Below are 27,213 nucleotides of genomic sequence, written 5' to 3'. Positions count from 1 at the left end.
ATTTGCTAAGGAGCCTATAGGAACCCAAAGTTTTCTTTTATTATTAAGTAAACTAAATTACTATTAGATAAAATTGCACATTAGACACCAGGATTGAACATTTGTTACAGAATCAAATTAGATTTTTGTAATTTTGGGGAATTGAATTTGAAGGCCAGTGCATATGAGATTAAAGTCATAGAATTATGAGTCATTTAGCTAGCTTTGTCTCATTTCTTAGGTCATACCGTGGATTAAAAATCTGAAGAGTAAGGATAAATAGAAACTTTCCTGAATAGAGTAGTGTTAACAGACAGAGTTCTATGACTAGCTACTTTTTTAAAAAATGAATTTGAAGAGCAAGTACATACGGAAATCTCTTGTTTCCTTGGAATAAGAAGCCTATTCTAGGCTTTTTCAGGTGGTAAAATGCTAATGAAGACTGGACAGTATTAAAAAGATATTAAAGATAGGTAAATAGGAAGAAAGTAACAATAACAAAATCTCCACTTGCCCAAAGTGAAGATTATTTCCATTTTTCTTCCTATTTAAGACAAAGATAACAAAGGTAACTCCTACTTATTACCTAGAGTAGGTAGAATTATTCTAAAGATTTTGGTTTGTATGTGATGAAAAAATAAGAAGAAATACTGGATATCATTAGGAAAAATATTAGAAACAATATTGTAACTTTTTAATTTGGAAAAACCAAGTCTGAGAGTAGATATGATTTAAGTGTAAATACTCATGAAAGGTATATTTAAAGCAAAAATGGATTTAGTTATCGTATGTTACCCTCAGTTTTATGTGGTTTATGTAGAAGCTTTGAAGTGAAGCTTGGAGTATGGGCTTTTAATTCAGAAGATCTGTATTTATATCCATTTTACAGCATTTAACAGCTACAGTAAAACCTTAAACCTCAGGTTTCTTCATTTTAAAAATAGGAATCTAATATTTATCCCATAGGGTTGATATGGATATTAAATAAGGTTAAATTCATTATGACAATGAGTGAAGGTACCTGACACACAGAACTCAGTAAATTCGGGTTGAATTAAAATACATGCCCATCTCGTGTCTTTAAGTTATATCACATTTTAAAATTATGTATACATGTATCGGTTCAGTGCTAGTTTTGTTCTTATTGCTTATCTTCAATTGTGGGCATTTTTATGCCAGATAGATGTTTGCTGAAAAACATTATTGGGAGCAGTTGTGTAGAGGGAGTTGGGAGAGTCTTAGCAGATTTTTTTTTTTTTTTTAACATTTTCTCCCTATATCTCTGCTTAGTTTTTGGCATTAGAAGTTTGGTGTGACTTACAATAAGTACTTTATTATTATCTGTGTCTACCTTTCGCTCACCTCAGGTAGTGTTTTAGGAGATTAGATTATAGACAAGATGGTCTGTCGCATGTTTCTTCCTTATTTAGCTCAACTTTACCTGTGGTTCCCTCAGTGTGGAACTGCGATACTTCTTCACAGGAATATTTCCTACTAGTTCTGTTGTCTCTAATGTCTCTAAATCTTATCACTTTAATCAAAGAATCATTTGGTGTCCTTTCAGACTGTGATAATTTTAGAGAAATTTATTCTTGAAGTCTGAGGAGGTTTGTGTCAGCTGGTAGTAGTCTCTCTTATGTTGGTTCAGATATCAATGTATTTGGCAAATATTCTTCATATTGTGGTTTGAGGTGTTTCATTGCTTCATTGAAGATTCCCCCTACTTCCCATTTTTGATTCTTTTTGGTTGTTTTAAAAGGAGAAGAGTAGAGAAAAAAATTGCTTTTACTCCTTCATCTTTAACCATAATTCTGAATTGTCACTTAAAGAAGTGTTTATAGATGTATTCTCTACTCCTTTTAAGCCAAACATTTCCTAACATTTACTGAGTAACTTCCATGTGTTAAGTCTTGTTTAATGAGCTTTATGTAACTATTATCTCCTTAATTGATGAAAGTCCTATATGTTTTTAGTGTTATTTAAAAATAAAAGATATGAGGTTCAGAGAAGTTAATTGTCCAAGGTCACACAATAGTAGAGCTGGAATTAGAACCTAGATCTGACTCCAAAGCTATATTTTTTTCTGCTATAATCCATCTAGTCCCTGTTTGTATAATCACATATTTTGAATACATAAAGTTTTATGCTACATTTCATAGTTAGATTTTCAATTCACATTTAATAAATGTTTTTATACATTTCATTATCCACACATATAAACAATAATAATAATAATAGGTCATAGGTTTACTTTGATGGTTTATGTCTGGGTATTCACAGACACATACTGTATTAGTAAAATTTTTCTCCCATTTGGGTTATCTGTCAAAGGGACTAGTGGAACTCTAGGTCCTAGTGCCACCAACTAGAATAATCCACTGATGCCTTAGAATGAACAAGATAATATTTCTGAGATACATTATTTATGCACCAATTGATTCCATTCTGATTTAATCTACCATGTATTTTGACAATCTGAATTGCATGAAAATATCCAAAGCCATTCTAGTTAAACATAGCTTAGTCATTTTACTGGAAGATTATGAGTGGTTAGCTACATAGCAGTATTTGGGGACAAATAGGTGGGAGTTGAAGAGAATAGTTAGGCCCAGGTTGTATGGATGAGAATTGACTGCTGCAGTTTTCTTCTCATACCTGGGAAAATATTTGCTTGTTTTTTCTTTTTTTTTTTTCCCATTGTGTGCTGGAGTAACAGGGTCTACCAATATACCCAAACCAAATAACATGGAATACTTGCATAAGATTTAATTAGTAGTAATGCACTGTATGTCTTGGAGATTTGCATTTTCTGCAGTGGCAGTCTGGCTATCTGGCTTGGAGGCCTGCTATAAGATTCTCCAGCTTTTTGTTGCAAGTACTAATGTCCTGTGGTGCTTCTACAACCCTAATTATCATTTACCTGATAGATAGTTTTCTGCTGGCATAATTATGTATTTAATGTTTTAAATTCTTGAACTAAAAATATCAACAATAACAACTTAGAAGTTATATTGCTACTAGCATGTTAATATTCTGAATAGATTAAAATTGTGGTAGAAATTGGCAGGCAGAGCAGATCATGGTCTGGAGCTCCAGTGATGTGACTCAGACGAAAAATACCTCCTTAAATGTGTTGAGAGCAACCCATCCAGGTGCATCAGGGATGGCATGGCATTTTAGATTTTAAAAAGCACTTGATGCCCATAAGCTAGGGGACCCATCCCTGGTCTCAAAACAGGCACTAGAGTGAGTACATGGTAGTATTCAGGCAGCTACAAAAAAACTGGGTGTGCACTTTTTAAAGGAAAGGGAAACACCCTAGTGCTTTTCTTATGGCCTGTGAAATCAGAGTCTAAAAAGTTTTCCCCTGAGGCAAGCTATTTTTATAAGTGCTCTTGCCCAGAGAAGTGCTATCAATTTCTCTTCTTATTTTCCAGTTCCTTAGGTTCTCATTCACATACCTTCTCATTGTTGTGCTCATTCCTGCCTATTTTTCCATAAGTCTATTTTTCATAGATGTTTCCCACTATTTCACTATCGTTACATTTCCGTATAAGGTTACTTATTGAAGTCTTTTAGAGCCAATACTGGTTTTACATAGGACAGATTCCATCTATTAAGTTAATGCTTATAACTTGACAAAGAAAAACAGAGTGTGATTGTGGGATGGGAGTAAGAGCAAGTGCTTTGGAGTCATGTATTCCTGGACTGAGACCCCAGGCCATACTTCACACACCCCCTGAATAGCTTTGGACAAGTTAGATTACTTCTCTGAGCATCAGTTTTCTAAAAGATGGTGATAATGCCTTCCTTACAAGGTTGGGTATGCAGTATAAGTGAAATAACTATGGAAAGCACAGCTAGTACAATGACCAGAATATAAGTGTGGGATATCATACTATTGATCACAATTATTTATTCCTTCATTTCTTATAGTTGAAGTATATTTCCTCCTCCCTATTGACTTTTGGTTTTGGCTATGTAATTTCTAAGCAGAATCTTTTAGAAGCATTGCAAATTTCTGCCAAGGCTTTTATTCCTATACCCTCTGTGTGGGGAAGGGCATGTTTCAGACATGGGATGTATCCTCAGCTTGGATGGATTCTAGAATGAGAAGACAATGGAGCAGATTTGAATTGTCTCACAGCCTTGAGCAGAGACACAGAAGCCGACCTGCATCCACCAACATGTAATATTATCTGAAATAAATATTTGTTGTTTTAAGTCACCGAGATTTTGAAGTTGTTGGGCAGCATAATACTATTTCTCTTACCAATTTTTGTATTTGTGAGCTTTGCTGCAGTCACAAAGAATCCCACAGTCTCAGTGGCTTAAAACAACAAACATTTATTTCTCAGTCATGGGTCTGTGGGTTGGCTGTGGCTCTGCTTGGCTTTGTTTGGCCATATGCCATTTCAATCTGTGATCCAGGTTGAAGGAGCAGCCCCTCTCTGAAACATGCTGTTCTCATCACAGAGGCCAGAAATACAAAAGGCTGAACCAAATTATGCAGGTGCATTTAAAGCTTTCATAAGGATATGGCGTATGTTACAGCTTCTAATCTATTGGCCAGGTAATGCATCCAGGCCTGGCAATGGGGCAGGAAAATATGCTCTATCTACTGGGAGACACTAGAAGTCACATGGCAAGGGGTGGGAACAGATAGTTGGGAATGTGGTACAACCTACCACAGTAGGCTTACAACACATATTAGATTCTTGCTGTCTTCAGTACTTCTCTTTCCATTTCAGGATTACTAAGCAGGTATAAAATGCAAATAGATACATCTGAGAGGTAAATTAGATTAACTTAATTTCACCCAGGGTAGAACTGTTAAATACTTTTCTCAGAGCATGTTCTAGCTGAGGGTACAATGGCACAAAAACTAGTAAAGAAAATAGTTAAGTAGTAGAAAATGGGTTAGATCCATGTGGATTGAACTATATAACTTCAGTAGATATATTACAGAGCTTCTCATATTCAGAGAATTCTTCTAGGCTTTGTAAGGGAAATGAAAATGAAGAAGACAAGTTTTCTCCCCTCAATGAACTTACAGCTTAATCAAGGAGACAATACACATTATATAAATTATTATAAAACAAAACTGATGTGTCCAAGCAAAGTATAAAGCCCATGCTATCATCACTCTAAGGAATGAGAGATTAACTTAGTTGGAAGAGTTTTTACCTCTGAGGGGGACTTCATGGAGAAAGTAGCATTTGTACTCAACAGGTAGAGGTGAGGGGAGTGGGCATTCCACTTGTTTTGAGGAAAGAACATGAACAAAGGCCTGAAGGTAGGAAAATGCAATTCATTTTGAGAAAGCATGGAATGGTCTTATTTGGCTAAAATGACGTCTGTGTTCAAGAGAATGAAGCCGTGAAGGAAATTGTGGCCAAATTTATGAAGGCCTTTAATTAAATAGTAAAAATTCCAGGCTTTTAGCTTAGGGGTGCAGTGCAGCCAAATAGGTTTTGAACATAGTAGTGATATGATCATATGTATATTTTAGAAAGATAACTGGAAAGGTTATGGATACGGTGAGCAATGAATTGAAGGAGAAGAAATTGGAGTTAAAGGTATCCATTAGGCTGTTTAAAAGTTTAAGTGACAGGCAATAAGGGGTTAGTCAAGAACAGTGAGAGTGAATAGGAAGTAGTTAAATTTGAGAATCATTTTGGAAATGATATAAATAATGACAAATATTTCATTTGGAAATGAATTAATTCAAGTAACAGATTAGTTTTCAATCTGCATTTTGTAGATATAATTCAGATCTTGTAACTAGATTATTATTCAGGAATACTTTTAATGGGCTGTTTTAAATAATCCAGTCTCTGTGGCAGTTATTTTCTTTGATCTTCTTTGATGCCTGAGTATCTGATGTAGCCATGAGTTTAAGTTCTAGGATTACAGTGTGATATATATGGGTGTACAATGTATAGGTTAAATGTAAGGAGTTTTGAGTCTACATTGCTAGCAAGTCTGGATCTTCCTAAAGCTCATGTGAGAATGAAAGTAAAAGTACTCTTTTGAGTGGTTTTAACAGTATCTAGATTGTAAAACTGTATATTTTAAAAGAATTTTCATTCTATTATCATGTCCCATTCTTACAACTTCTCTAATGCAATAAATATTATATTATCCATTTTATAAGTCTTGGCAAATTGAGAAACAATAAGATTAAGTGACATTTCAGAGATTAGACAATTAGCTAGTAGCAGACGAAGGAAGAGAGTGTACTTCTTTGGACTAGGAGCCACTATTATGTACCAGTGTTACTCTGCTTTTACCAGAGTTTTCCTTTGGTCTGACCTAGTTTTAGTAGAATAACTGGATAAATATCACAGATAACTCCTCTGCTGTCTCTAATTCATTTAAAGAACATATAAAAATAGTGTACTCACTGGCATTTTTTTAAAAAACATTTTTTACCGATATTAGGAATGTGGAATTCTTGATTAGATTTGAGTCTCATCTTTTTTAATTTGTGAAATAAGAATCATTTCTTCATAGCAATTGGCATTGTGTTTTGCTATAATGTTCTAGGGGTGTTCTTGTTGGAAACACAATTCTGGACATTGCTTGACTTCATCTATGTCTGTCTCTGCCTTTAGATTTATAGGTTGTTTTAGGTTTATGATCCTTTTTACTTTATGATGAAAGGATCCTTCCCCTTGCATAGTTTTACTTTATCCCCAGTACCCCTCTCTTTTTTGTGTGTTTTAAAGTCCTACAGTTTTGTTTTCTTCGTTTTTTAGTTGTCTGTTTTTGTCGTGAGCTCGTGTACATTTTCTTGATTACATTTAGGCTGGGATCAGAAAAACTACCAAGTACTGCCAGGATACCTCTTGAGTGTAAAGTTGCACAAATGCTTCTTTTTGTCTCTTCCACTTTCTAACTTAACAATGTGATACAGAAACTAGAAACTGGAAAGTGACTTTTTCTTTTGGTATGTAGAGTGTTTCTGATTTACTGTTTTCAGGTTGTCACATTGCTTCCCTCTCACGTGTTTCGTTTTTAGATTGCATTTCAAGACACCGACTTATTTGGTATTGACATTAAGACTGTTGATTTTGCTTACAGTATCCATAGAACCATTCCCTTTCTCTGGACCCAGATTATTTAGGCACTGGTTAGAAAAGTGCATTTTCAGATACTTTTGTTATTTTCCTTTATTTACCACCAGTGATTTTGTTTTTATTTACTTGGGTTTTGTGCATTCATGATTAAGCAAGTTTTAAGACCCTATACCAGAAGTTGCCAATTTTTTATTGTTCAAAGTATCCTTAGTGTGTCAGTAATTTTTTCACAGTGATTCTGGTCCAAAAGAAATACCTAACAGTTTACTTCATTACATGGTTGGGATCAAGCAGCTTAAATATTTATATGCTAATAACATAGTAACTTTTTGAAAAAAATAATACAGATAAATTAAAAACAAAAACACTACTTTAATTTCATTCTTAAATAATCACAATTACTAATGAGAGGTATGTACCTCTTGGACACTCCATACTTTTTCAAGCACTGCAAACAAATGGAACATTGCCATCTCATTTCCTGTTCCACATTGATTTTTAACACAGTTGCTTTTTATCATAGTAACTACTGAAAACCCAGCTTTGCAAAGGTATGATGTCATAGAAATGAATGTTGTGTGATGTAATGTTGAAACTGTAAACTAATTTGTGTTTGTAGTTCACTGAATGATCAACAGTTGTGTATTACTGTTTCTCTTGAAAAGTTAAGCTATCCGCAGTGCTTCTGTGAGTTCTCTGTGGTGTCTTGGGGTGCCTTGGTACACAATTTGGGACCTACGGCCCTTAGTACTTTTTTCTCATCTACCATGACACCATGTTTTTCTGGTGTATACCAAGTGTTTGGAAGATGGCAAGTACTCATTCAATTTTGGTTGGTTTCCACTGTCCTTAGGCAAGCATTTGGTTCCTGAAAGTTGGGACTAAAAAGAGCCTCTGTATAATCTTTAATTCCGAAATAAGATATATTTTAAAGTGCAGTATTTTATTATGTTTTGCCATGCTTCTTGCTTTCCTCTTGAGTGAATTCTGATGACTGTAAGACATTCAAATGGGCTTGTCAGAGGCATAGTTCAAAACCTTAATCTCTTCCCTTTTGTTTTTAATGTGTGGAACTCATCTTAGACATCTGCTCTAAGAAAAACAATTAGAGACATTATGATGCAGTGGTCTCATCTTGAATGTTATTTTGCAACTTGGCTATCTCCTGTGCTTTTAAGTTTTAGTAGCTTAATAGTCTTATTTCAAGGTAAACATTGTGAGGCAAGTGTAGCTTCAAATTTCTTGTCATTAGTTTGACTGAGTCACCTTGCTCTGATTCACCACTGCAGACAACCAAATTGGGAATAAGAATTCAGTGGGTGGATACAGGGGTAACATCTGCTTTGCCAGCATTCTACTCACTGAATATCTATTTGTAGAGTTCAGGTATTGCAATTAAAAAAAAAAAAAAAAAACAGGTAAAGCCTGGGCACATAAAAATATCCTTTAGAGAAAGTTTTGATACATTGCAATTCTGTTTTGACTTGGCTGGAATTTTTCTTGCTTAAAAAAATTGGTTAATCCTCCCTAGAGTGTTAAGTGCTATGTCAATATTTTGCTAATTATGCAGAAGGAGCACCAGATGGTTTCTGAGGATGACACTCTATGGGTGGGAGCACTGTTGACTGAAGCTGTGGTAAACTTTGTAGCTCTGTAATCATCATAATCTATAGAATACATCCATGTGCTTTTGAGACAGAGGAACAGACAATTAAATAACATGTTTAAGGTAAAAAATACTATTAGTTCCAAAGAAAGAGTTTAGGTTGCTTTTAAACTCCCATGGAGTAAGAAGGTAACATTTAGAATGAACCTCCTCTTATAATCATCATGAAAAATGTTTGTATATATGTCCTTAGAAACTTATTTTTTTCTTTTACTAACCTTTCCCTTTTTCCCCGACAATATCTCAGATTGTTAACTTATTTTTTTATTTGACAAAATCAGATTCTTAACTGAGATAAAAAATTTTTTTTTTTTTTTTATTATATTGCCTTCAGTTAGCCTGCAAGAAGGACTGGTTGCTTTCCTCCACTGCCCTCCCTCAATCAGTTTACCTACATTGGGAAATGGAGACTAAAAATTAATTGCTACACCAGAAATGTCTTTGTAATGGACTCCAAATCAAAAGCAATGATGGTACCAGTCTCCAAGATGTAATCATATATAATAACAATTATGACAACACATGAGTTTAGAATAACCCACCCTACTGTGTTGGGTGCAGGAGTCTTGTTGGAAGCAAGAGTCAGGGTGTTAATAATCATAGTTTACCATAAGAATATGGGTTATTTTAAAAATGAACTTTGATAAGTAAATTGATATACTATATAATGAAATATTTCTTTTTACCAGGTACGTTACCTAAATTGTTCTTTTCTTTGAAAATGTGGTATAATCAAAAATTTATTGAAGGCTCTGTACTAAGGTACTATATAGATTTATGAAAGGAAAGAGATGATAACCCTTAAGAGGTTTTATAATCTGAAGAAGTGCATACTGAAATAATTTAAGAGTTTCCCTGTTCATGCAGGCCAGGATCAGTGCTCAATTAATATATGTTGAAGAAAAAAATTGCATTATATAAGATTAACATAAATAGGTCATCAATTCCAACTAGTTCATTACGATAAATTTTTCTTGATTTGAAAAAGCAAGTAAATAACTAAAACTACCTGTAGGTTTAATTGTGAATTTAGGAGCTGATAGTCTTTAATGTGCATGATCATATAGACTAGAATCATGCTACAATTTACTAATATGTTAATTCACAGCTTGTACATTTTAAGAGTGGCAACATTTTCCTTTCTCAGATGTCATTCATTCCTGTTTGTTCTGATGTGACATGAGATTGGTAAATATTTTGTACTCATCGTGAGTGTACACAAAATGAGGTTGGTAGATAGCTGAATTATCTTAAAGATATGAGATTAACTGAAATGAAAGAGATTTTAATAAAAGCCATGATAAAGTTTGATTCAAGAGTATTAAAATGAAATGTCTTATTAAAATGGTATTTAAAGTGTTTTTATGTTACTGAGACGTGTTTACAGAGAAAGGAGTCAAGTTGAAATGATCTGCTTGATTTAACTGATTTTACAGCAACCATTTTACTTTTGCATAAATGGTTAAATATTCGCTGCATTCCCAAATGATATGTATGCCAGAAAGTGACCAAGGAAGGAAGAATTATTTATTGCTCGGTATGCCTGATTAAAATAAAATTTAAAAAGTATTAAAAATTACACAAAGGGAGTATATGTTCAGTGGACCTGTCTGGGCACAGTCATGACTTGTTCTCCTCTTATTTATATGAGCTTGTTCTATAGTGTTTATTCTGGTATTTATTAGCACAAGAGTAAAAAATACCTCTCATCTTTGTGTTGTCTAACAATAATTTGTAGTATTTTGAAAAACAGGATGTCATCTTAAAGGTGCTTCCATTATGCTCAGACCAACATAGCAGAATGATAAATCCCAAAACTTTATTCTTAGATTTACTTAGTTGTACTGACTCTAGGAGAATATAAAAGATGTTTGTAACTAATATACAACTGTGCATATTGTAGCATAATTAAAAGTAAAGCCTTCCCAGGTATCTCATTGTTATTCACAAAATTAAATCTTATGTGTCAGGGACTGTTTAGGACTCTTGTGAAACCAATTCCAAAATAAATTTATTTATTTGAATAGGTTACATATATATATGATAAAAATTTATAAAGATACAAAGGCTATAAAGTAAAAAGTAGTATTCCTCCTACTTATTTCTTGCAAGTTCCACAGATTTTCAGGTTCCCTCCCTGAAAGTCGTGTTTACTACCAGTTTCTTATATATCTAAATATAATCTATGAAGTTTGTTCTTTAAAAAATTTATTTCATTTTTATAGTTTATTGATACATAATATTTATACATATGCATGGAATGTATTGTGATATTCTGTTACATGCATAAAATGTGTAATGATTAAGGCAGGGTATTTAGGGTATCCATCATCTCAAGGATTTATCATTTCTATGTGTTGGGAACATTTCAGGTCCTCTCTTTTAGCTATTTTGAAATATATAATACATTGTTGTTAAGTATGGTCACCCTACTTTGCTGTCAAACATTAGAACTTATACTTATTCCTTCTATCTAACTATATGTTTGTACCCATTAACCAACTTCTCTTCAGCCCACCCTGCCCCCTGCCCTGACAACACACCTTTCCCATCCTCTGGTAACTATCATTCTACTCTCTACCTTCATGAGATAAACTTTTTTAGCTCCTACATATGAGTGAGAAGATGAGATATTTGTCTTTCTGTGCCTGGCTTATTTCACTTAACATAGTAACTTACAGTTCCATCCATGTTGTGGCAAATGACATGATTTTTTATTTTTATGGCCAAATAGTATTCCATTGTGTATATATGCCAAATTTTCTTTATCCATTTATCCATTGATGGGCATTTAGGTTGATTCCATATCTTTGCTGTTGTGAATAGTGCTGCAATAAACATGGGGGTGCAGGTTTCCCTTTGATATACTGATTTCCTTTCCTTTGGATAAATACCCAGGAGTGGGCTTGCTAGATCGTATGATAATTCTTTTTTTAGTTTTTTTGAGAAAACTCCATATTGTTTTCCATAGTGGCTATACTAATTTACATTCCCACCAACAGTCTGTGAGTTCCCTTTTCTCCACATCATCACTGGCATCTGTTATTTTTTTTTGTCTTTTTAATAGTAGCTGTTCTAACTGGGGTAAGATAATATGTTATTGTGGTTTTGATTTGCATTTCCCTGATGATTTAGTGTTGTTGAGCATTTTTGCCTATACCTGTTGGCCATTTGTGTGTCTTCTTTTAAGAAATGTCTCTTCATGTCCTTTGCCCACTTTTTATGGGATTATTTGTTTTTTTGTTTGTTTGTTTTTGCTGTTGAGTGGTTTGAGTTCCTTGTATATTCTGGAAATAAGTCCCTTGTTGGATGAAAGGTTTGCAAATATTTTCTCCCATCCCACAAGTTGTCTCTTCACTCTGTTTCCTTTTCTATGCAGAAGGTTTTTAGTTTTATAGTCCCATTTGTCTTTTTCTGCTTTTATTGCCTTTGCTATTGAAATCTTAGCCATAAAGTCTTTACATTCACCAATTTCCTAAAGTGTTTTCCCTATGTTTTTTCCTACTAATTTTGTAGTTTTGGGTCTCATGTTTATGTCTTTTGTCCATCTTGAGTTGACTTTTGTATATGGTGAGAGATAGGGGTCTAGTTTAATTCTTCTGAATATGGATATCTAATTTTACCAGCACCAAGAGGGAGTCCTTTCCCAATGTATGTTGGCAACTTTGTTGAAAAATCAGATGGCTGTAAATACATGGATATACTTTGAAGATCTCTATTCTGTTCTATTGGTCGATGTGTCTTGTTTGTTTTTATACCAATACCATGCTGTTTTGGTTACTATAGCCTTGTAATATATTTTGAAGTCAATTAGTATGATGCTTCTAACTTTTTTCTTTTTGCTCATGATTGGTTTGGCTATTCAGGCTCTTTTATGGTTCCATATGAATTTTAGGATTATTTTTTTCTGTTTCTGTGAAAAGTGTCATTGATATTTTGATAGAAATTGCATTGAATCTGTGGATTGCTTTGGGTAGTATGGTACTAATTCTTCTTATCCATGAGCATGGGGCATCTATCTTTGTGTTTGTGTCCTTTTCAGTTTCTTCCAGCAGTGTTTTGTAGTTTTCCTTGTAGAGGACTTTCATCTCCTTGGTTAAATTTATTCTTAGATATTTTACTTTTTTGTAGCTATTTTAAGTGGGATTGCCTCCTTGATTTCTTTCTCAGCTAGTTCATTATTGGTATATAGAAATGTTAGTGATTTTTGTATGTTGATTTTATATCCACTGAATTTATTTATCAGATGTAAGAGCTTCTTGGTGGAGTCTTTAGGTTTTTCTAAACATAGGATCACATCATCTGTAAGGAGGAATAATTTTGACTTCCTCTTTTCCAATTTGGTTGTCTTTTATTTCTTTCTCTTACCTGATTGCTCTGCCTAGAAGTTCTATACTTGTTGAATAGGAGTGGTGAAATGTGGGCATCCCTGTCTTGTTCCAGTTCTTAGAGGAAAGGCTTTCAGCTTTTTCCCATTCAGTATAATGTTAGTTATGGGTTTGACATATATCACCTTTCTTATGTTGAGCCATATTCCTTCTATGCTTATTTTATTGAGAGTTTAAATCATGAAGGGATGTTGGATTTGATCAAATGCTTTTTCTGCATCTATTGAGATGATCATACGGTTTTTGTCCTTCATTATGTAGATGTGATGTATAACTTTTATTGATTTGTGTATGTTGAACCATCCTTGCATCCCTGGGATAAATCCGACATGATTGTGGTATCTTATCTTTTTGTTGTGGTGTTGGATTTGGTTTGGTAGTATTTTGTTGAGCAGTTTTTCATCTATGTTCATCAGGGGTATTGGCCTGTAGCTATCTTTTTATTCTTTTTGGCTTCTTGTCTGGTTTTGGTATTAGGGTACTGTTGGCCTTATGAAATGAGTTAGGGAGAATTCCCTCCTCTTCAGTTTTTTTTCAGAATAGTTTGAGGAGAATTGGTGTTAGGTCTTCCTCATAAGTTTAGTAGAATTTGGCAGCAAAACCATCTGGTCCTAGACTTTTCTTTTTTGGGAGACTTTTTATTACTGATTCAGTGTCATTGCTTGTTAATTGGTCTATTCAGGTTTTCTATTTCTTTCTGATTCAGTGCTGGTAGGTTGCATGTGTCCAGGACTCTAAGTTTTCAGATTGTTAGTGTATAGTTTTTTATAACAGTCTCATGATCTTTTGTATTTCTGTGATATCAGTTGTAATGTCTTCTTTTTTACTTCTGATTTATTTGGATCTTCTCAGTTTTTTATTTTTGTTAGTCTATCTAGAGGTTTATCAATTATATTTATCTTTTCATAAAAGATAAACTTTTTGTTTCATTGAACCTTTTTTTTAAGTCTGTATTTCATTTGGTTCTGCTGTGATCTGTATTATTCATTTTCTCTCACTAATTTTGTGTTTGGTTTCTTCTTGCTTTTTTATTTCCTTAATGTGTATTGTTAGATTGTTTATTTGAAATCTTTATACTTTTCTGATGTAGGCATTTATTGCTATAAACTTGCTTCTTGGCACTACTTTTACTGTATCCCATACATTTTGTTATGTTGTATTTTGATTTTCATTTGTTTCAAGAAATTTTTTGAGTGTATTGGTATGATCACAGCTCACTGCAATCTTGAAGTCCTGAGTTCAAGTGATCCTCCTGCCTCACACGCCCAAGTAGCTGGGAATCCAAGTGCATGCTACTGCATCCAGCTAATTTTTGTTTGTTTGTTTCATAGACACAGAGCCTCACTGTGCAACCCAGAGTGGTCTTGAACTCCTGGGCTCAAGCTATCCTCCCGCCTCAGCTTCCCAAAGTGCTGGGATTTTAGGTGTGAGCCAGCATGCCTGGCCTGAGAACATGTTGTTTAATTTCCATGTATTTCTGTAGTTTCTAGAGTTCCTCTTGTTATTGATTTCTAGTGTTATACTATTGTGATCAGAGAAGGTATTTGTTATGATTTTGATTTTTAAAAATTTGTTGAGACTTGTTTTGCATCCTATCCTGGAGAATATTCTGTGTTCTGATGAGAAGAATGTGTACTCTGTAGCTGTTGGATGAAATGTTTTGTAAATATCTGTTAGGTCCATTTGGTCTAAAGTGCAGTTTACATCCAATATTTCTTTGTGAATTTTCTGTTTAATACTGAGAGTATTAGGCTGTTGATGTCCTTGACTATTATTAAATTGGAGTCTGTCTCTCCCGTTAGATCTAATATTTACTTTATATATCTGGATGCTCCATTATTGGGTACATATATGTTTAGAATTGTTATATCCTCTTGCTGAATTGATCCCTTTATCATTATATAATGACCTTCTTTTTTATTTATGGTTTTTGACCTGACACCTTTTTTATCAAATAAAAATAGAGCTATTCCTTCTCGTTTTTGGATTCTGTTTTCATCCTTTTACTTTCAGTCTATATGTGTCTTTATAGATGAGGTGAGTTTCTTGTAGGAAGTATATAGTTTTGCTACATATTCTTATCCATTCAATCTGTCTATATCTTTTATGTGGAAAATTTAATCTATTTACTTTCAAGGTTATTATTGATATGTAAGGGCTTATTTGTCTCATTTTATTAATTGATTTCATTAATTCATTTGTTTTGTATATGCTTTGTTCCTTCCTTTCTCTTTTATTGTTTCTCATTGTAGTTTGGTAGTTTCTGTACTGGTAACATTTGAGTCCTTTCTGTTATTTGTGTGTTTGCTGTACCTGTGGGTTTTATAATTTAATATATTTTTATGATGGTGGATATTGTCCTTTTGCTTCCAGGTATAGGACTCCCTTAAGCATTTCTTGTAGAGTTGATCTAGGGGTAATGAATTGGCCCAGCTTTTGCTTGTCTGGGAAAGACTTTATTTTTTTATTTTTCTTTCATTTATGGAGGATAACTTTTTTTTTTTTTTTTTTGGAGACAGGGTCTCCCTCTGTTGCCTGGGCTAAAGTGCAGTGGTGTCATCATATCTCACTGCAACCTCAAACTTCTGGGCTCAAGTGATCCTCCTGTCTCAGCCTCTTGAGTTGCTTGGACTACAGGCATGTACCATCATGCCCAGCTAAGTTTTCTATTTTTCATAGAGATGAGGTCTCACTATGTTGCCCAGGCTGGTCTTGAACTCCTGGGCTCAAGCAGTCCTTCTGCCTTAGCCTTCCAAAGTGTTAGGATTACAGGCATGAGCCTCCATGCCCAGCCAATGAAGGATGTATTTGCTGGGTATAGTATGCCTGGCTGACAGGTTTTTTTTTTTTTTTTCTTTCAGTAGTTTGAATATATTGTCATATTTTATTCCATTCTCTCCTTGCCTTAAGATTTCTGCTGAGAAATTCGCTATTAGTCTAAAAAAGGTTCCTCTATAAGTTACTACGTGCTTCCTCTTCTAGTTTTTAGAATTCTCTTTGTCTTTAGCTTTTGATGCTTTCACTATAATGTATCATGGAGAAGACCTTTTTGAATTGTATCTATTTGGGGATCTCTGAGCTTCTCTGTATGGATTCCTAAATCTTTTGCAAGATTTGGGAAGTTTTCAGCTCTTATTATTTTCTTACATAGGTTTTCTAATCCTTTTGTTTTCTCTTCACCTTTTGAGACACCAAAAATTCTAACATTTTGTTGATTTATGGTGTCCTATATGTCACATTGGCTTTATTCATTTTTAAAAAATTCTCTTTTCTTTATTTTTGCCTGACTAGGTTATTTCAAAAGACCTGTCTTCAGGTCCTGAAATTCTTTCTTCTGCTTTATCTAGTCTATTATTGAAGCTTTCAAATGTATTTTGTATTTCATTCAATGAATTCATCAGTTCCAGAATTTCTGGTTTTTATTTTTTTAATGATAGCTATCTCACTGGTAAATTTCTCATATCCTGAGTTGTTTTTCTGATATCTTTGTATTGTTTATCTGTATTCTCTTATATCTCACTGAGCTTCTTTAAAATCATCATTTTGAATTCTTTTTCCAGAATTTCATAAATTTCTTTTTCATTGGAATCTGTTGCTGAAGAATTATTGTGTTCATTTGGAGATGTCATATTTCTTTGCTTTTTCATGTTTCTTGTGTCCTTATTTTGCTATCTGTGTATCTGGTGTAAAAATCGCTTCTTCCAATTTTTTGAATTTGCTTTCATAGGGGAGGACTTTTTCTTGAAAATGTATCTATGATGTTGGGTGGGGCACTTTGGCTTTGATTCTGGGTGTGTGCCTATCCTTGGGCCCAGGGTTTCATATGCTGGCATTGGTATTAGTGGGTCCAGGTGGGCCAATTCTTGAGTAGCTTCCTTGGGTGCTGGCAGTGGTAGTGGTGGGCCAGGTGAGTGGATGTGTCCTTGGGACCCTGGGCAGCAGGCATGGCATAGGTGATGGCAGTGTCAATGGTGGGACAATTCTCTGGCTCCCAATTAATCCATGGTAGTGTTGGTGGTAGCTGCAACAGGCTGGGTAGGCCAGTCCGCAGGCCTGCGGGTGGCATGTGTGAGTAGGTACCAACTGTGGTGGTAGCAGCAGGTTGGGTAGGTCCATACTCAGGTCCCCAGGAGGAGTGCTCAGGTGCCAACAGTGGTGGATAGGGCAGGGCAACCCCCAAGCCTCTGGATGGTGTGCTTAGACACTGGGGGTATGGCCCCCAGTGTTGTGTGTGGTAGGCAGGGGCAGGGTGATCCCAGGAACCTCTTGGCAGAATGCTTGGGTGATGGTGGCAGCAGCAGCTCCACTATGGTTTTGCAGCTGGGGACAGCAGGGTTGCTTTCAAGGGCAGCAGCTTTCAGCAGGTGGCTGCGGGTGGGGTATGCTGTCCTCAGGGTGCCTGTAAATACATAGCAGCCCAGCTGCTGGGGGTGGCAGAATCACTGCCATTGGCTTGTGTTTTGGTTCTTGAAGTGGCAGCCAACAGACAGCCGCAGTGGTGCCTGGCTGCAGGCAGGGAATGTCAGTGGATCTCTAGGGATGTAGAGATGCAAGGGTTTTTGGGCCCCAGGGCAGGTTGTAGCCTGGTGGGGACTGGGCTCTCAAAATGGTGCCTTGCTGTAGCTGTTTAGGACTTGGTGGTGAGTGGGAACCAGGGTGAGCTCCCTCTCTGGAGCAATGCCATTGCACAATCTCCAGGCTGCTCCCCGTGTTAGTCTCAGGACCCTTGTGAGGATTAAGGGGTTTTCCCATGGCTAGGATTATCAGAATCCGTGCTGGAAATGTATACTGCTAGGGATCACCCACTTACCCTTTCCTTGTACTGGGGAGCCTCTCCAGGCTCCCAGCCAAACCTGGCCTAGCCAGCTGCCTCACTTCTGTCTCCTTCTTTGCCTTAAGTGTTTCCTATCACTTCTCTGTTGAATTCTGTTGTTCTCTCTAGTGATCTATTTGAAGTCTGATTATCTACTTGCTATTTTGGTTCTTCTTTGTGGAGGAGGCAGGTACCAGATGCCTCTAGTCAACCATCTTGAAGCTCCTCTCATTTTTTTTTTTCTTAATACAAATGGTACGATATTATACATATTTGCTTGTATATTGCTTTTTTAAGGTTTCATAATATATATTGAAGATATATGTATCAGGATGTATGGCGCTTTCTCATTCCTCTTAAATGACCACATTATATTCTAATATATGGGTGTACTATAACTTATTTAACCTCTCCTCATTAATGGACTTTTTGATTAGTTCTAATCTTTTGTTATTACTAATGATATTGTAGTGAATATCCTTGTATATCCTTCTTTGTGTTCAGGTATGAATATATATGTAGGAAAAATTTATAGAGATGAAGTTGTGGGTTAAAGCTTATATAAAATTTAACTTTTAAATAAATATTATCAAATTGCTTTTCATAGTTGCTGTGTCAATTTGTATTCCTACCAGTAATGTTTGAGAGTGACTGTTTCTCCATATACTGGACCACAGAGGTAAAAACTGATATCTCATTATTTTATTTTTATAATTTTGAATTGGGTTGCTCATCTTATGTTTAAATATCAGACAATTTAAAAAGCATGTTTTCAACCTTTTTATTATAGAATATAATACTCAATGTAGAAAGGTGCACAAAACAAAAATGTTTTATCTATAACCCCCCCACTCTCCTGGTTAGGAAATAGACCATATACAGCACTCTGAAGCCTCTCTTGTTCAAAACATCATTACCTCTCTTTTATGATAATCACTTCTTTGCTTTTCTTTATAGTTTCACCTCCAGAGCTTGCATGCCTAAACAACACAGCTTAGGTTTGCCTATTTTCTATACTTTATATAAATAGAATTGTATATCATATATCTTTTTGTTTCTGGATTCTTTCATTTCATATTATATTTGTGAGATCCATCCTTGTTATTTTGTGTAGCAGTAATTTGCTAATTTTAATTGTTGTATAGTATTCCGCTGTGTGACCGTATCACAGTTTATCCATTCTACTCTTGACAGACAGTTCCAGTTTGAAGCTAATATGAATAATGCTGCTATAAACATCCTTTTATACTTAGTGTACAAGGGCATGTATCTTTGTTTGCTAAATTCTTAGAAGTGGAATTTCTGGGTGATAGGATGTAGTATTTTTATCTATATTGGATAACTTCTACAAATTCTTCTAATTTATACTTCCATCAGCACTATATGAGTGTTCCTATCATCAAATACTTTCTCCCATTATTTGTATTATCAATCTTTATAGTTTTAATATTCTGGTGGGTATTATTTGATATCTCATTATTTTAATTTATAGTACCCTAAATATTAATGAAGTTAAGCATATTTTTATGTTCAATGTGCCCTAATCTTCTTTTATGAATACTTTTTAGTTTTAGTTTTTTGGTCCCTTTTTATATTCAATTGCTTGCCTTTTTATTACTGATTTTGTTCTTAATATATTCTGGATACAAACCAGTTTATAGTCCTAGTTTGGGTTCCAACAAAAGTAGAGCCTGTGATGAGGACTAGGGTTTAGATAGCTTTTTTCCATCTTCTAAGCTGAGTCTGTGCTGGGCTAAATATACTCCCATGGCTTTCAGAGAAGATCCTGAAGCAGAAGGTGGCAGAACGTTCAGTGAGTGCTTGAGATGAAATACTTGCAAGGTTATTCCAACCTTGCATGGGACTGTCCATTTGCAGCTCTGGCTAAAATCAGAACCAGACCAAGAAACTCTTAAGTAGAGGCAAAAAGGGGCATCCTTTCTGTGTTGAAAATATCATCACGCTTTGAGGTGCCTTTTACTCTTTTATGGTGTTGTTTGATGCACAGAAATGCTTGCAATTTTAAATTTGTATTTTCTGTGACTGCTTTTGCTCTATGATGGCAGAGTCAAGGAGATGTTACAGATACCATATGGCTCTCAAAGCTTACATTAATTTACTATACGGTCTATTACAAAAACATTTGGCAATTACCGTCCTGCTAATAAATTGTTGAGCACTGACTACTTTGTGGGCTCAATATGTTGCTTGATATTTTATGCAGATAATCTCATTTAATTATCCTAAAAATCTTTTTAGGTAGGTAATATGATTATTTTTATTTTACAGATGAGGAAACTAAGAGGCAGAGAAATTAACACATTGACTGCCACACTAGAAAAAAATTTTTTTTTCTTTGGGGCCATGGTGTCTTATTATGAAAATAAAATAAAAACTTTGAAAACCAAATGATCCCATCTAATTTAATGAAAAATTTGTTATTTTTTCTTGTTTTCTCTGTGTGAATTATATGAAACTTGAAAAATAGTTCTTGCAGCTCCCAAGGTGAAGAGACGTGTGAATTACATATGCTTCATGAGGTGCTAGACTCAAAACTAGCAGGCGTTAAATACAACTCACATGGCAGTTAATGTGTTAATAAATTGGCCATGGTCACACGTCCATTAATAGTAAGTGATAGAGCCAGGATTTGAACCTAGGTCTGTTTCTTAACCTTCACACTTTCTCACTTTACTAGACCATCTTCTGGTTCCCATTGTTCTAGTAGAGTGTGAAGTAATGGAACAAATAGTAAAGAAGGTTAAAAAACTCATACTGTGAAGTAAAATTGTTACTGTAGGAGGTTAGCTGAGGAAGTACAGCTGGTTTTCTTTTATTTTGAGATTATGTGTGCTTATAATTACTTGGCCATAATAATAATAAGTATTATATGCTTTAAAAAATGTATATTTGCAGAATAATATTTAAATAAGTAACTCTCCAGATATAATTTTATATTATGCACGAACTCTTAACTATTTCAAATTGATTCTGATACCTAAATCTCCGTTGGTAATTTAGAAAACATCCTTCTTTCATTCTGATTAGTCATCCACAGAATCCATCCTAATAGAAGGAGAGAGTAAGTAAATGTTTTAAGGACAACCATGACCATAATAATAATTACTGCCATTTATTGAGTACCTGTTAAGTGGTGGGGACTGTACTAATTCCTTTACATATATTATATCATTTAATCTTAGCAACAAATTTGTGAGGCAGAATAGTATTATTGTGTGCATTTTAGAGGTGAGGAAACAGAAGTTACTTATCAAGGAAAAAGTAGTTAATCTATCTCATTCCATACCTTCAGAGGAACATTGCTGATTCAAAGGAAGTTAGGTAATTCTATTGGCTAAATTAAAACTCTTTTATATAATAGAGTGTATATACACCACAAATGTTTTCCCGATGCTATTGTCTAGGATTCCAAATAAAGGTTTTCATAACCACATAATATTATGCCTTGTGAATGGGGTGTATTTAAAACTTTCACTTATTTTTGGATATAGGATATAGAACTCAAATGACTAATTAAGGAGATTTACTTGCATGTTAATTATAGTTTAGAAAAAAACTCTTTGAATGTTGGTTAAGAGTGTGATATTTGTAAGTGTGAACTCTGCATGAAATAGTGGAATTTCATACTCTTTTGCTTGATTTTTCCATCTAAAAATGTTCAGCATTATGTAAATTTAGAAAAATACAAAAAGTGGGAAGAAAAGAAAGAGTTTACCCATTGTCCCATACCTAGTGCAACTTTTGTTAACAGCTTAATAATTCGTCTCAGTATTTTTCTTAAGCATAGGCTTTTTTCTAAAGTATGTAAATACCAGCTAGCCCAAAGTACCCGTAAAGCATGATTTGTCATCTTGTTTTCTCAACATAGGAGATCTCCTCATGTGGCCTGAATTACATTAATGTTTGGTAGCCTCATTAACAAAATAATTCATGCTTAGAGCTTGAAGATGCCTCAGACTCTGAAGTATTTCTTCTTTTTGAGGATGTGTTGCTTTTCATCATTTCCCCCACCTGTACCTGTGTCATTGTATTTTTGAGTGTATTTGAGTTAAGATTTTGAGTTAATAAGTGAGATAACAATTTTTCAAAAGTATGTAAATATAATTTTTATCCCTTTATTTGGCTTGACATTGTCACATGAGCATTTTCTCATACTATTACCTAGGATTCTAAATAAAAATTTTACTAATCACACAATTTTCTGCCCAGTGAGTGGGTTACATTTTACTTAGACTTTCCCTTACTTTTGGATATAGGTTGCTTCAAATTATTATTTATTATTGCCATTTTATCTCTTTTTTATTTTTCTTTTTAAATTATAAAAGTAATTATGTTCATGTTAAAAATTCAAATATGGAAAGGTATAAAGTGGGAAGTAAAATATCCCACAGTGAAGAGTTTCTTGGCTATTTTTCTAGATTTTTTTCAATGCATATGTAAGCACATTTATATCTATCTTTATTTTACATACATGGGATCCACAACCTACTTTTTTGATTTTACTCTTTTAAGTAATACTAGACTAAATATATTTGCACATAAATTCTTTTTGTGTTTCTGATTATTTCCTTAAGACAGATTCCTAGAAGTGGAGCTGGGTCAAAAATGATAGACACTTTGAAGGCTCTTAATAAATATTGCCAAATTTAAAACATAGGTGTTTTAGAAAGAGTATGCTAATGTCATCAAACTATGATCATGGTATGTTTATAACTTCTACAAACTTTAGGGAAACATGATGTGCCAATATCCTAAAACCTTTTTATTAATATAAAGGCCTAATCATTTATGATATAAGTAGATAAATGTATAATATAGGGATGGGTATATCACATTTATATCCATATGTATTATGGATATAACATATTTACATATATATTTGTGCCTATATAATATGTATGTTTGCACACACTAAATTTGTTTAATTAGGGTAGGTCTAGTCATTTTCCCTTACAATAGATTTCAACCTACCATTTTAGATTTAGCATTGTTATTCTTATTGATATTAGTTAGAATTACCTTTTTCAGTGTCATTTTTTAAGATTATAATTTAGTTTAAAAATAAGTTGTGTTTGAACCTTAGTTTAATCTTTACCCAATTTTTAATTTGTTTTAATATAAGAACCAATTTTAAATGTATTTTAAAATAAAAATAGCCTTTTTCTCTGATTATTCAAGAAATGAATGCCAATACATGTAAAAAAATTCAGACAAATGGAAAGAAATAGAGAAAAAAGAGAAACTCACTTATAATCTCAACACTCATCAATAACATTTTGTTGTATGTCATTTCTTTTTCTTTTATGCATATGTTTACATACTTGTATATATTGCTGTCATATATATATCTCAATATGAATGCTATTATAAACAACAATCAGTATCATTTTGCTGTATATTCTTTTTTGTATTCATATGCATATGTACTCATACAATTTATTTGTTTTTAATAGGCTGTGGATAACATTCTTATTGATAAATATGGATATATGGCACAATTATAATAACCACATTGTACTCTATCTTGTGTTTGAACTTTAGTCATTCCCATATTGGTGAACCTTTGGTTGTTTCTAGCTACTTTATTTTTTATTTTTTTTAGAGACAGGATCCCACTCTGTCATCCAGGCTGGATTGCAGTGGCATGATCATAGCTCCCTGTAACCTTGAACTCCTGGGCTCAAGCGATCCTCCTGTCTCTGCTTCCTGAGTAGCTAGGACTACAGCACTATGGCTCTCGGTTAAGCTGCTTTTTATTCTAAACACCACCACCTCAGTAAACATTTTGTATGAGTACCTTTATCCATGTGCCCAAGAATTTCTTTAGGATAAAATAGAATTTTTGTATCAAAGGCCATGTACATTTAAAATTTGGATATATTGGAAAGAAGGTCTTTTACTTTTTACTTACTCGTTTCCAAATTGTATAAATTTTTGTCATGAATGATATAGGGAATTTAAAATTGTCAAATTGTCCTCCAGAAAGGTTGTGCTATGTTATATTTTCACCAGTGAATAAGAGTGCCCATTTCCTTATGCTCATGAATATTAAATTTTAACAATATTTAAATCTTTGCCAAAATATTATCTTGTATTGAGATATGTATTGTTATATTACTTAGCATTTTTAAAATTAATTGTGATATTGAATACATTTTTTAGCTTCTTTGCTTTTCTGTTTTCTCATTTGTAAATATTGCATTTATCTTTGTAGCCTATTTTTGTTTTTTAATTTTTATTTTATTGATTTTCTTTTATATTATAATTTTTTTAGAGGGACTGGTTCTTTATTTCAAAAAGATACTTGTCAATACCCAGTATCTAAACAGTTGCACTATGGGTTTCTCTTTCTTCCAGTTGGCCCCAAAGAGAAAACACCAAGGGAGAGTACATTTTAAGCCAATAAACTGCAGGATGTAAACCTAACAGACCTCACAAAAACCTCACCAAAAGTGAGGACTGGGCAGGGAAAGAAACTTCAAAAGATCAGCATGCTGCCAGCCCACAGACTGTAGAGAGCTCTCATAGTCAGATGATGCGGCCAAGGAACCCAAACCCAGAGAAGCTAAGTTTCAAAATAATATAAAATTTGAAAAGTTTTGTATGTTAAGTTATTCAAAATTTCTCCAGCGCTGACTGATACAAAGCACAATAAGATTGTACTTTTAGAGAAAGCAGCTTCAGACCCAGAAAAGGGTAATGAGATGAGTTTCATATGGCTAAATCAGTAGGAAAAACATAATTTTATTTCTTTCTTTCAAGGAGTCAGGAGAGAATTAAGTGGTCAACTCAACATAAAGGGCATATGATCCATTCTGTGAGTGTTTGGGAAGGGAGTATAGGTAGGGCAAAACTTTGGTCTCAGAGGTCTCACCATCTTAATTTGGTTGCTTCTAATGAAAAAATAAAAACAGAGTTGTCCAAAGATACCTTAAAGCTGAAAATCTGAACAGCATGTTTTTGTTGGTTTTTTTTTTTTTTTTTGGCTAACTCCTCCTACAATTACCTTTCTGGTTTGGCTGGTACTTTGTACAGAGCAATGAGGTTTCCCAAAGTGAAGTCTTTCCCTGTGCTCTGGTTCTCAGGAAGGCAGGCTCATAACTTTCCGTTCTCTATGGAGAGGGCAATATGCATACCTTCCAAAAGTGAGAAAGAGATTAGATTGCTCCTTCAGAGCTGTGGAATTATTTGGAGTGTTTTACAAATGGTTGCTACCACAACAAAAAAGGTAATTACAAAATGTGTACATCACAACATGCTTTTAAGGACATTTTGCATTGTGCTCACATTCCCTTAAATGTTCCCAGAGGTGTTCAGCCTCTAGCTCAGCTGGAATCTCTGGGAAGAGACAGAGACAGTTGGCAAAAAAGTCTGTGTGTGTGTGTGGGGTGAGGGGTGCCGGCATCGGCATCGGAGGAGGTGGCAAAAGGTGAAAGCAGGCTTCCAGTTAAAGATCATCCCTCAGTCTAAAGGTCAGCTTTGGGCAGGCTGGCCTCAGGTGAAGTCCAGGTCAGAGGGAGGAGCAGCAGCAGGGCGGGGCCGGGGGTGCTCCACATCTCATTCAGGTCAAGCAGAGTGTGGTCTAGCAACCTTTGTGTACAGAGGTGCTCCTCTTGGGTGCATTTCAGTTTGTCTTCTAAATCATTAATTGTCTTTTCCTGCTTGGCTACCGAGCTGTCGGCAAACTAAGCATGGGTTTCTGCCTTCTTGGGTTTATCAATAAGAATCTTTATCTCTTCCTCATATTTGTCTTTTTTTGAGACTACTTTTCTTCAGCAGCATTCAGACACTTCAGGTTCTAGCCCATCAGTCTGATATGCTCATCCATCTCTCTGCAACAGGATGCCGCCACATCAGCTGGTTCCCCTGTGCGTTCCAAGTTCTCCTTCAATGACCACCAACTTCTGAGCCACTTCTTCTTACTTGTCTTCCTATTCTGCAATGTGCTTAGTTTCTTTGAGTTGGATTCCCTGGAATTCCATCTTTTCTTTATCTTTTATGGCACGGTTTTCACTAATCTTCATACCACTTGCACGATCATCAGCAGCTTTTTCCGCTTCCTATAGCCTTAAGGCAGTGGCCAGGTGCTCCTGAGCATGGTCCAGCTCCTTTTCAACTTCCTGGGTCCTATGGTTCAAGGAGGCCACCTCAAGCTGAGGAGCCTGCCTTTCTCCCTCCACTTCCTGCTGCAGGCGCTGGGCTCTGCATCATCAGCCTGCTGCTGCAAAACCTGAATCTCGCACTTGACTGCCTTGATAGTGGTGATTCCAGCCAGGGTGCCCACCCAGCTTCTAACTCAAGCTCTCATTCCTGCCTCCTTTGCTGGGCATTACAACTATTTCTTACTCTATTTTCTGTTTTTTTTTTTTTTTAATTGATTTATTGGAGCTGTTAGTATTCCTTTTAGCCACATTGTACCAAATATAAATATACTTTTCAGTTTGCAGTTTATCTTTTACTTCATTGTCTTTTTATACAGATGTTTAAAAATTTTAATGTAGCAATTTTATTAATATTTCCTTGTTTTAATGTCATGCTTAGAAAGTTGTTTCTTGCCTCAAGATTATACAAATAGTCATTTGAATTTTCTTGAAGATTACTTATGTTTTCAGTTTTTCCATTAAAAATTTCCTCTGGAATTTTAGTGTGAAGTGAGATGTGGAGATTCAAGTATTTTTTTTTTAAATGTCTACTCATTCCCAGCACCATTTATTGAATAGTTCATCTTTCTCTACTGACTTAAAGTGTCATTTATATGATACTCTAAATTCTTCTTTAAACTGTCATCTATGTCTAGATTATCTGTTGCCCATTGATCTGCCAGTTTATTCATGTGCCAATAATATACTGCTTTAATTTTTGTACTTTTGTAATATTTACAACTTTTAAACCTAAAATTTATTTAGATTTATTATTAGAAAGTAAACATTTAATTTTTGAAATCATCTCAAATTTATGTTGTTTATTTATAAATAAAATAACATCCTGACGTTGGAATATTTCTTTTAAGTTTTATGTTTTTGTATTGTGTGTGCAATACATGTGGTACATATTTTCATTTTCTTTTTTAGAAGAAACACTCCTCTGTCTAATAAAATTGTTCTAGGAAGCTACTCTGAGATAGAAGATGCGAGAAGGAGGCTTTGCATTATGGGCCATGTGAGCTTGGCATAGTATCTGTCCCAAGAACTATAGTGGTTGAAGGACAGGGGTAGGATCAGTGGACAGAGATGGTGGGATTTAGAATCTCTTAAAAGCAACTCT

General features: G+C 34.6%; 1 protein-coding gene and 1 pseudogene across 1 annotated transcript in view; one reads left to right on the top strand and one right to left on the bottom strand.

The window, feature by feature from the left end:
• Positions 1 to 27,213, top strand: part of SOX6 (SRY-box transcription factor 6) — a 678,732-nt gene that overhangs the window by 140,719 nt on the left and 510,800 nt on the right. The gene's annotated exons all lie outside the window — the stretch shown is intronic.
• Positions 25,416 to 27,213, bottom strand: part of LOC138383616 (tropomyosin alpha-3 chain-like) — a 43,327-nt pseudogene continuing 41,529 nt past the window's right edge.

The sequence above is a fragment of the Eulemur rufifrons genome, chromosome 6 (assembly GCF_041146395.1).
Source record: "Eulemur rufifrons isolate Redbay chromosome 6, OSU_ERuf_1, whole genome shotgun sequence".
Classification (NCBI taxonomy): Eukaryota; Metazoa; Chordata; class Mammalia; order Primates; family Lemuridae; genus Eulemur; species Eulemur rufifrons.
The sequence above is the reverse complement of the archived record's forward strand: the minus strand, read 5'-3'. Positions and strand labels throughout refer to the sequence as shown.